At 62.5% G+C, this 7364-nt stretch overlaps 1 long non-coding RNA gene across 1 annotated transcript; it reads left to right on the top strand.

Annotated features, from left to right (window-relative positions):
• The first annotated feature begins 200 nt into the window (after nt 1-200).
• Nucleotides 201-6268, top strand: LOC138424521 (uncharacterized). The gene is made up of 3 exons (XR_011250827.1): nt 201-651; nt 2780-2919; nt 5320-6268. It is a non-coding gene; the product is annotated as an uncharacterized lncRNA (long non-coding RNA).
• Nucleotides 6269-7364: the final 1096 nt, after the last annotated feature.

The raw sequence follows: 7364 nt of genomic DNA, 5'->3' as shown, positions 1-7364 counted from the left end.
GCTTTGTCCCTTCGCTCTAACAGACTTCCTTCCACGTTCAACAGCTGTGTGACTTCGGGCAGGTCACTTAACCTCTCTGGGCTGAAAGTCTCACTTCACACTGTAGGGAATGTTGGCGCTAACAGGCATGGAATGGCCACAGCAAACTGCTTTTCCAGAAGCTGAATCCGGCAGTTTCCGCAGTTGCATTTTCCACCTGAATTTGTTCACAGTGTTTTGAAAGTTTTCTGTTCCCATTTCCCACAAGACAGAATGGCAAGGATCCCACAGTTTGGTGCCTCTCTCTGTGGGCAAAGCTGTAGGGGAACAAGCATGCTGACAGGTCGCTGGTGGAGTGCAGACTCACGGCACCCTCACGAAAGGAAGCTGGCAGAATCCAGCAGAATTACAAGTTCCAGGAATCCACTCTGAGGAGCTCGCCCTGTGGGCATACGAACAAAATGAGACGCGGGACGACTTTCACTGTTAGTAACGGGAAGGACGGGAAAACCCACCTCCCCACCAATGGAGGGGAGTCAGGGCTGCCTGACAGATACAAGAGTCCCACTTAAATCGGAATTTCAGATAAGGACCGCGCGCTTTTCAGTGTAAGTACACATCCAGGCGATGTGTGCTGCAGCCCTACTCGCCGCCTGTGATGCCTCTCGGCAGGTAAATCAGCACTTCTCAACCAGGGCACTCGGGGCACTGGACGGGATAGTGCCTCAAAGGGTCTTTCAGGAGCCCAGACTGGTCCTAGCGGTTCTCTGCCTGTGACCGTCTGAGTTCCCCAGAAGGGCACTTAAGATCCTGTGATCTGATGGCTGGCATCCGCTCAGCCCAATGCCATCACTCCTTTGGAGGCTCTTGTGATTCAGAAGGCATGATCCTAGCTCGCACAGGCCTAAATAAAGGGGAAGAGAGCTATTGGCTCCTGTACCAAAGAGCCTTGGGGCTTCAGGCACAGCTGGATCCAAGAACACTGCCAGGAATCCATCTCTTGCTACTTCGGAGCTACGCCTGGCTCTCTGCTGGCCTCATTCCCCAGCAGGCAGCTTCAGACTCAACTTCCAGCAGCCTCAGCACCGCCAGCCCAGCGGGACCCTTGACTGGCACGCCTTGACCCTGAGTGGCTCTGCCGCAGCCACTCCCAACCGATCAGTTCAGCTGGGAGACGCTGGCCTCTCACTGGGCTTCCCTGGTGGCTCAGACGGTAAAGAATCTGCCCGCAATGCAGGAGACATGGGTTCGATCCCTGGATCGGGAAGATCCCCTGGAGAAGGGAAAGGCAACCCCCTCCAGTATTCTTGCCTGGCAGGCTACAGTCCGTGGGGTGGCGAAGAGTCGGACACGACCGAGCGGCTAAGCACACTGGCTAGGAGTGAATCTTGTGCCCGCACCTCGGCTCGGCGTGGGCAGAGTCAGCCCTGGGCAACCGCGCAGACTGGGGAGCGAGGAGAGGGCTCCTGAGAGGGCAGCTGGCGGGGGAACAGGTGCTGAGGGAATGCCCTCCCGCCTCCCGGCCAGGCTCTGCCTCAGCGTCTGCCTCCTCCAGGAAGCCCCGCTGATCCCCTCCCTGCCTCCCGCCCCAGCGGCAGCTGTGAGAGTTGTGACACTGAGGACACCCCCGGCCGGGCTGCACCCCGAGTGCTTTCAGGGTTTCATCCCATTTAATCAATCAACTCCCAGGGAAGTAGACACCGTGTAATCCCTCATTTGGTGCTGAGAGCCAGGCCTTGACTAGACGTGCAAGGACACCCAGGCTGCAGGCCAGTGCTCCGGGCCTGGCTGCTCCAGTCCTCTCTCTAGATCGTGGGTGGGGGCGGAGGGGGGCAGGAAAGTGGTGCAGAAGGGGAGCTGGCTTCCGTGCTTCCTGGGGTGAGTTCCAAATGCCTCCTCCTGTTGTGGAAAGCCTAAGACCACAGTCCCAGGGTCAGGCAGACACGGGCCCTATTTCAGGGCTGTTGCCCTCTGGGCCACTGAGCCAGGCTTCTAAGACTCCCTTGTCTCTGAAGTGGGATGACCTCAGCACCTACCTTGTAGGGCTGAAGCAGAGATAACAGGACGCAGCGCTCGGCCCTGAGCCAAAGCCTGGCACGGAGCAGAGCTTCATATGCGAGCTGTGGTGATGCCAGACACGGGGTGCAAGCAATCTGCTCCCCTGCTACCTCGGAATAAAAGCGGGGTCCTCCCACCCCACAGAACTCACAGCCAGAGGAAGAGCTGGTTGGGGGACCCGTGCCCCTTCCATTCCAGTTAACCCCCTGCCACCTTCTCGGCAGTCGAGGCTTCCATGTACCTGTCTCAGAACACGGTGCCCCAAGAGCGAGAGAAGCTGGTCCCGCTCTGCGGTTGCCATGGAAACCATTGAATGTAAATTTCCTTTTCTGCCTTGCCCAGCTAAGCTATCGATTCAGCAAGAGGGAAAGAAATTGGGAGCAGTTTCCTTCCCCAAGTGAACCAGAAGGAAGTGTGGTCAGGTGTAGCAAAACCTCTCAGAGGAGAGGGTGGAGTGGGGTCAGCTGTGCTTGCCTCCCAAGGGGCAAAGCGGGAGGGGCTCCGTGGAGGGTGTCCGCTCCCGTGAACCCACTGGCACAGGTAAGCCACACTCTGGTGGTCCGATCCCAGCTCTAGACCACCAGCTGTGTGAGCTGGAGCAAGGGCTGAGCCTCTCTGATTCTTCATGTGTTAAAAAAAAGAAAAAAAAGTTGAGAAAAGCTGCAAGCTGGTAAGGCTGCTCCTGGGAACATGCTCACCCCTTCCTCTACAGCCTCCCCCAGCGCGCTCTTCTCCTTTCCAGCTGAAGTCCCCTCCGTTGTTGTCACCCGTGACATTCAGCACCCACAAGAAGAACGCTGTCCCCGGAAGCTGCCGTGAGAAGCCTGAGGTCCCATGAAAGGAACTAAGGGGGAGACTTTGAGGAGAAGGGACCCGGGACAGGTAAGCTTTCACGGGGCAACCCAGAGTGGAAACCTGGTCCATGATCGCAGGCAAATGGACCACGGAGTGTCCAGCGCGGACACAGACAAACAGCATCCTCGCCCACTATGCGGCTCTAGCCTGGCTATGCCCTGTGCCCCCATCCCCTCCCCCAGCACTGGCACCTGCACCCCCGTAGGTCTCTCAGAGGCCGACCCCTCCCCTGCTGGCTGCAGGGCGGGCAGGGGGCACAGCTCCCTCAAGTCCTGGGGCTGCGGGCTCTGCCCCTGGTGAAGGGGCTGCCTTGGCTGCGCAACTCGCCAAGGAGGCCCTGCCACGCACGGCGCGGGCATCATGGACACACTAATTGGGAAGGGGGTTGAGCAGAGAGCTTTAACGAGCTGCCTTGTCGTAGCTCTAGCAGGCTGATGTTATTTACAGAGATTCTGCTAATGAGGTGCCTGTCAGAGGGGGAGCCCATGAGGGGGAGGGGGACGCCGGCCAGCCGACGGCAGAGGGATGAGGAAAAGCCTGTTCGTGCCCAGCTCTCTGGGCCATGGGATCCAGCTCCTCATCCAGGAATTGTGGGGTGCCAGTGAGGCTCATGCCAGGAGCCCAGGCCAGGCCAGGCGCTTACCTGGCCAGCCCCTCAGGGATGGCAGGTGCACCCAGCCCCACCCGATGTGGCCGGAGGCGCCTGTGTCCATGAGGAGAAGCGTCAGAGAGGAGGCCACTCCCTGCCCACCACGCTGTGAGCCCCTGGACACGCAGGAGCCCTTAGGAGGGGCGTCCCCGAGCCCAGTTAACACACCCATTCTCTAGGTTGGGCCTGGATGGGCCAGGGTCCCCCAGCCACCCCTCAAGGCCTCCTCCCCAAGGTCCACGCCAGTGGCTGGGAGGTCTCAGCTCTGCCCCTGGCAGAGGGGGACTTGGTTGCTCTGGGTCACCTGCACCCCCCCAGTCCACCCACCGCTGGCCGGGGACTGCACTGCCAGCTGTTTCACTGGGCTCAGCCTGTCAGAGGGATGGTCAGTCTGCAGCAGAGGGTCAGTTTGTAGCCAACATAAGGGCCCTGACCCTCCGTCTCGGTTTTCCCACCTGCAAAATGGGATTAGTAAAGCAGGCCTTTCTGGAAGACGGCGGGGTCCTGAGAGAGGCCGTGACAGTGCCTTGTCGTCCACAGTAGCCCTCTGGGTGCAAGGCTGACACCAAGCTCCCGGTGCCGGGGGCAGAATGGGGGCACCTCGCTGGCTGTGCTCCCATCCCTCTGGGCCTGGGTCTCCTCCTCTCCACTCTCACCGCCAAGACTGGCATCTTTAATTATAACGTCTGCGAGTCTCTTTAGGAGCGGCGTGGCTCCTCCTGACAGCCACCTATTCAAAATGAAAGGCACTCAGAACTTTGCGAAGACTCAAGTCTCGGGCGGGGGAGAATGCATTAATTGCTGAGTATTGCTATTCGCTCTGATGTGGTCACAAAGAAAATCTTGATGTGTATATTTAAGAGACCAGCGTGAGGCTGGCGTCAGAGCCAGGAGCTCGTCTGGGAGCAGCCGGGCCCCTCCTCTCTCCACACAGGCAGCTCGGGGAGGGGGGCATCCCAGGGAGGTCAAGGGACTTGCTGCAGGGCGCCGCACCCGGGCGTAGATCGAGGCGGCTGCCCGCGGGCTCTCGCAGCCTCCGCACAGCAGCTGGTTGATCCGGGGAGCACAGCCCTGCGTTCCCTCCACACATCAGTGCCCGGGCCTTCTGTGGCGCTGTCTGCCCTGCAGGGCCACTGTGCTGGCAAGTGCCGCCTGCCAGGGGGCCTTGTCCTGGACAAGGAGCCCGCAGAGGCCCTCCTCTGAGGCTGGAGATCCACCCCTCTGTTACCAGGACGTGGGCACAGCCCCACTGAGCCGCCATCTGTGGCAGCCGGCTGAGACGCAGGTGCCAAGTGCCGACCACAAAGACTGCGTCCAGCGCCAGAGCCCAGCGGGCAGACGGGGGGGCCCTCGGGGACACAGCCCTGGGCAGCCGGGCGCGCCTCCAGCCTCTTGGGAGGAAAGCCACTGCGAGTGGACGGAGCGCCGTTTCTGAGCTCAGCTGTCAGCTCGAAGCCCGGCGAGACCCTGCCCTTGCCGGACACCCCAGTGACCTACTGACCCTCTTCATTTCCAACTCTGTGTCTGCCAATGTGAGCACCAGGCTGGACCGTGCTGGCTGGGTTGGGGCCTAGCGAGTGGGCGTGTGATGAGTGCAGCCTAGGGCTGCCCGCTGTGCAGAAAGGCAGCCGGGTCTTGACCGGCAAGCACACACAGCTCCAGGCCGGCGCCTCCACAGACGGCCCATGGGAAGAGCCCCTGGGCCAGGAAGACCCTCTGGGAGCCGGGCTCCAGGCCAGGGCGCTTCTGATGGCCTGTCTCCTCCCCTCTCTTTGCAGAAGGCTGAGACCTGCGCCCTCCCCTCTTCTCTCTCGTGGCGGTCCTGGTAATAAGCCCCTTGCATTTCCAGCTCCATCATCTTGGCATCAGGTCCCCCGGGGCCCCAGCAGACAGAGTGTCAACCTTTCTCCAGCTGCAGGCAAGCCTTTGGGGTGTGCCACACTGCAGGGCCCATGGGGAGCGGCTCCCAGTGTGGCTCAGGCCCCTCCTGCCTCCCCACGTCTTGCAGAGCACCCAGGCTGGGTCCCACTGGCGTGCCTGCCCCCCCAGCTCCTTTGGGTCCCACTGCCCGTGGCTGCCCCAGGCTGGGTCCCACTGGCGTGCCCGCCCCAGCTCCTTTGGGTCCTGGGCCTCCATCTTGCTCACGGGTGGAGCAGGCAAGCTGACACCCACCAAGCACTGGAGGAGGCACCCACTTTCAAAGGACAGGACCCAGGAGTGTGGGGTTTAAGGTCCATTTCATTAGACTGTAGGTGATCATGGGTGGAAAGCCTCACACTGGGATGGTTCAGGTGGAGGGCTGGGGTTGAAAGGCCCTTAGGCAGGGGTGTGGAGGCCACAGCCATCTTACAGGCAGGCAGAGGGTGCCCGGCGTGCCCCCCTCCCAGCCCCTCACCCTGTCCCCGGCGATTCCAGGACCGATGCCAGGACCCAATGTGAGGAGGGGGACACCCAGGAAGGCCCAAAGACCACCCAGGCAGCCAGAGGGGGACAGGGGGGCTATGATGCCTATGATGGGGGTGGTGGTGGGTGCTGATGCCCTCCTGTCCCGCCCCACCCCTACCCCCACCACTGCTAAAGAGCCCTCAGGGACCCCCCTCTGGGGAGAGGGCAAGCGGAGACACACAGGGGGTACCCCCAGAGACCCCTGGTGCCAGCCCTGCTTGAGTCAGAGACCGGACAGGACGAGAGACAGGAGGCCAGCAGAACAGGACCGAGGGGGAAGGGGAGGAGAGCAGCCGAGCGGGGGAGGCAGGGGTGCGGAGAGCCGAGGACCGCGGAGAGGCGCGGGGAGCCCAGGGGGGGCAGTGGGCAGCCGGGCTGGCGGGCTGGGCGGGCGTGCGCCCCCTGGGCCCCGCTCACCTGGCCGCGCTCACCTGGGCCGGCTCACGGGGCCGCGGTCCCCGCGCCCGGCCGCCCGCACCCTCTTTGTCCCGCGGCTGAGCGCGTTCCGGCGGGCCGGGGGCGCCCCCTGCCGCCCACGCAGGGTCGTGCTGCAGAGCGCGCTCAGCCCCGCGCGAGGGCGGCCCGCCGCCGCCTGGACCGTCCACTGCCGGCGGGTCAGTGGGGACCAGAGACAGGGCAGCGCGGCAGCCGCCGCGCCAGGACCCGGGCCAAGCCCCCGGCTCGCGGCGCGGACGCCGGGGCCGCCCGGGGCCGCGGCCGTGGGGCCGAGCGCAGCTGCGCGGACGGCGACCAGCACCTGGAGGAGCCAGCCGGACAGCTGAAGGACCGGAGGCACCCAGCTCCCGGCCCGCAGCCCCTCCCGGAGGAGCCCATGACCAGCTTTGCCAAGTGTTCATATTTTTCTAAAGAAGCCAGAAAATTAGATTTCTATGGGAACGCGCCACAGTTCTGTAGCGTTTCTGAAGAGCGTGGGGGAGAGGGTTTGGCCCAGCTTGGAGTGAACTAAAGTGCCCTCCTCCTATTTCAGCCAGCGCCCTCTGGCCCCTCCATGGGTATTGCCCTTAAGATTTTTCATGGCTTAAAACATTTATTGAGAAAGGACCTCTGTGTCCCTGTTAGCATCAGAAAGCTTGTGCCCTGCACGGTGAGAGCCAGGTCATGGCAGAGATAAAACGGGGCCAGACACGGAAAGCCTGTCCTTGCTCCACATCACAGCCACTCCCCAGAACTGCTGACCCGGGGGAGTGGCCTCCGGGGGTCTGGGGGGCCCACCCCGCCCATGCTGCCCACTCTCAGCTCCGCCAGGGTGGGGGACCAGTGGGCGGGGCCTCCCTGAGATGCAGGTACAGAGGCTTCAGGGCCTGGCAGACAGGAAGCAGGAGACAGCGGCAACAGTGCCTGGACGAGGCCTCTGGCA

This window comes from Ovis canadensis, chromosome 19 (assembly GCF_042477335.2).
Source record: "Ovis canadensis isolate MfBH-ARS-UI-01 breed Bighorn chromosome 19, ARS-UI_OviCan_v2, whole genome shotgun sequence".
NCBI lineage: Eukaryota > Metazoa > Chordata > Mammalia > Artiodactyla > Bovidae > Ovis > Ovis canadensis.
This window is presented reverse-complemented; position numbering and strand designations above follow the sequence as displayed.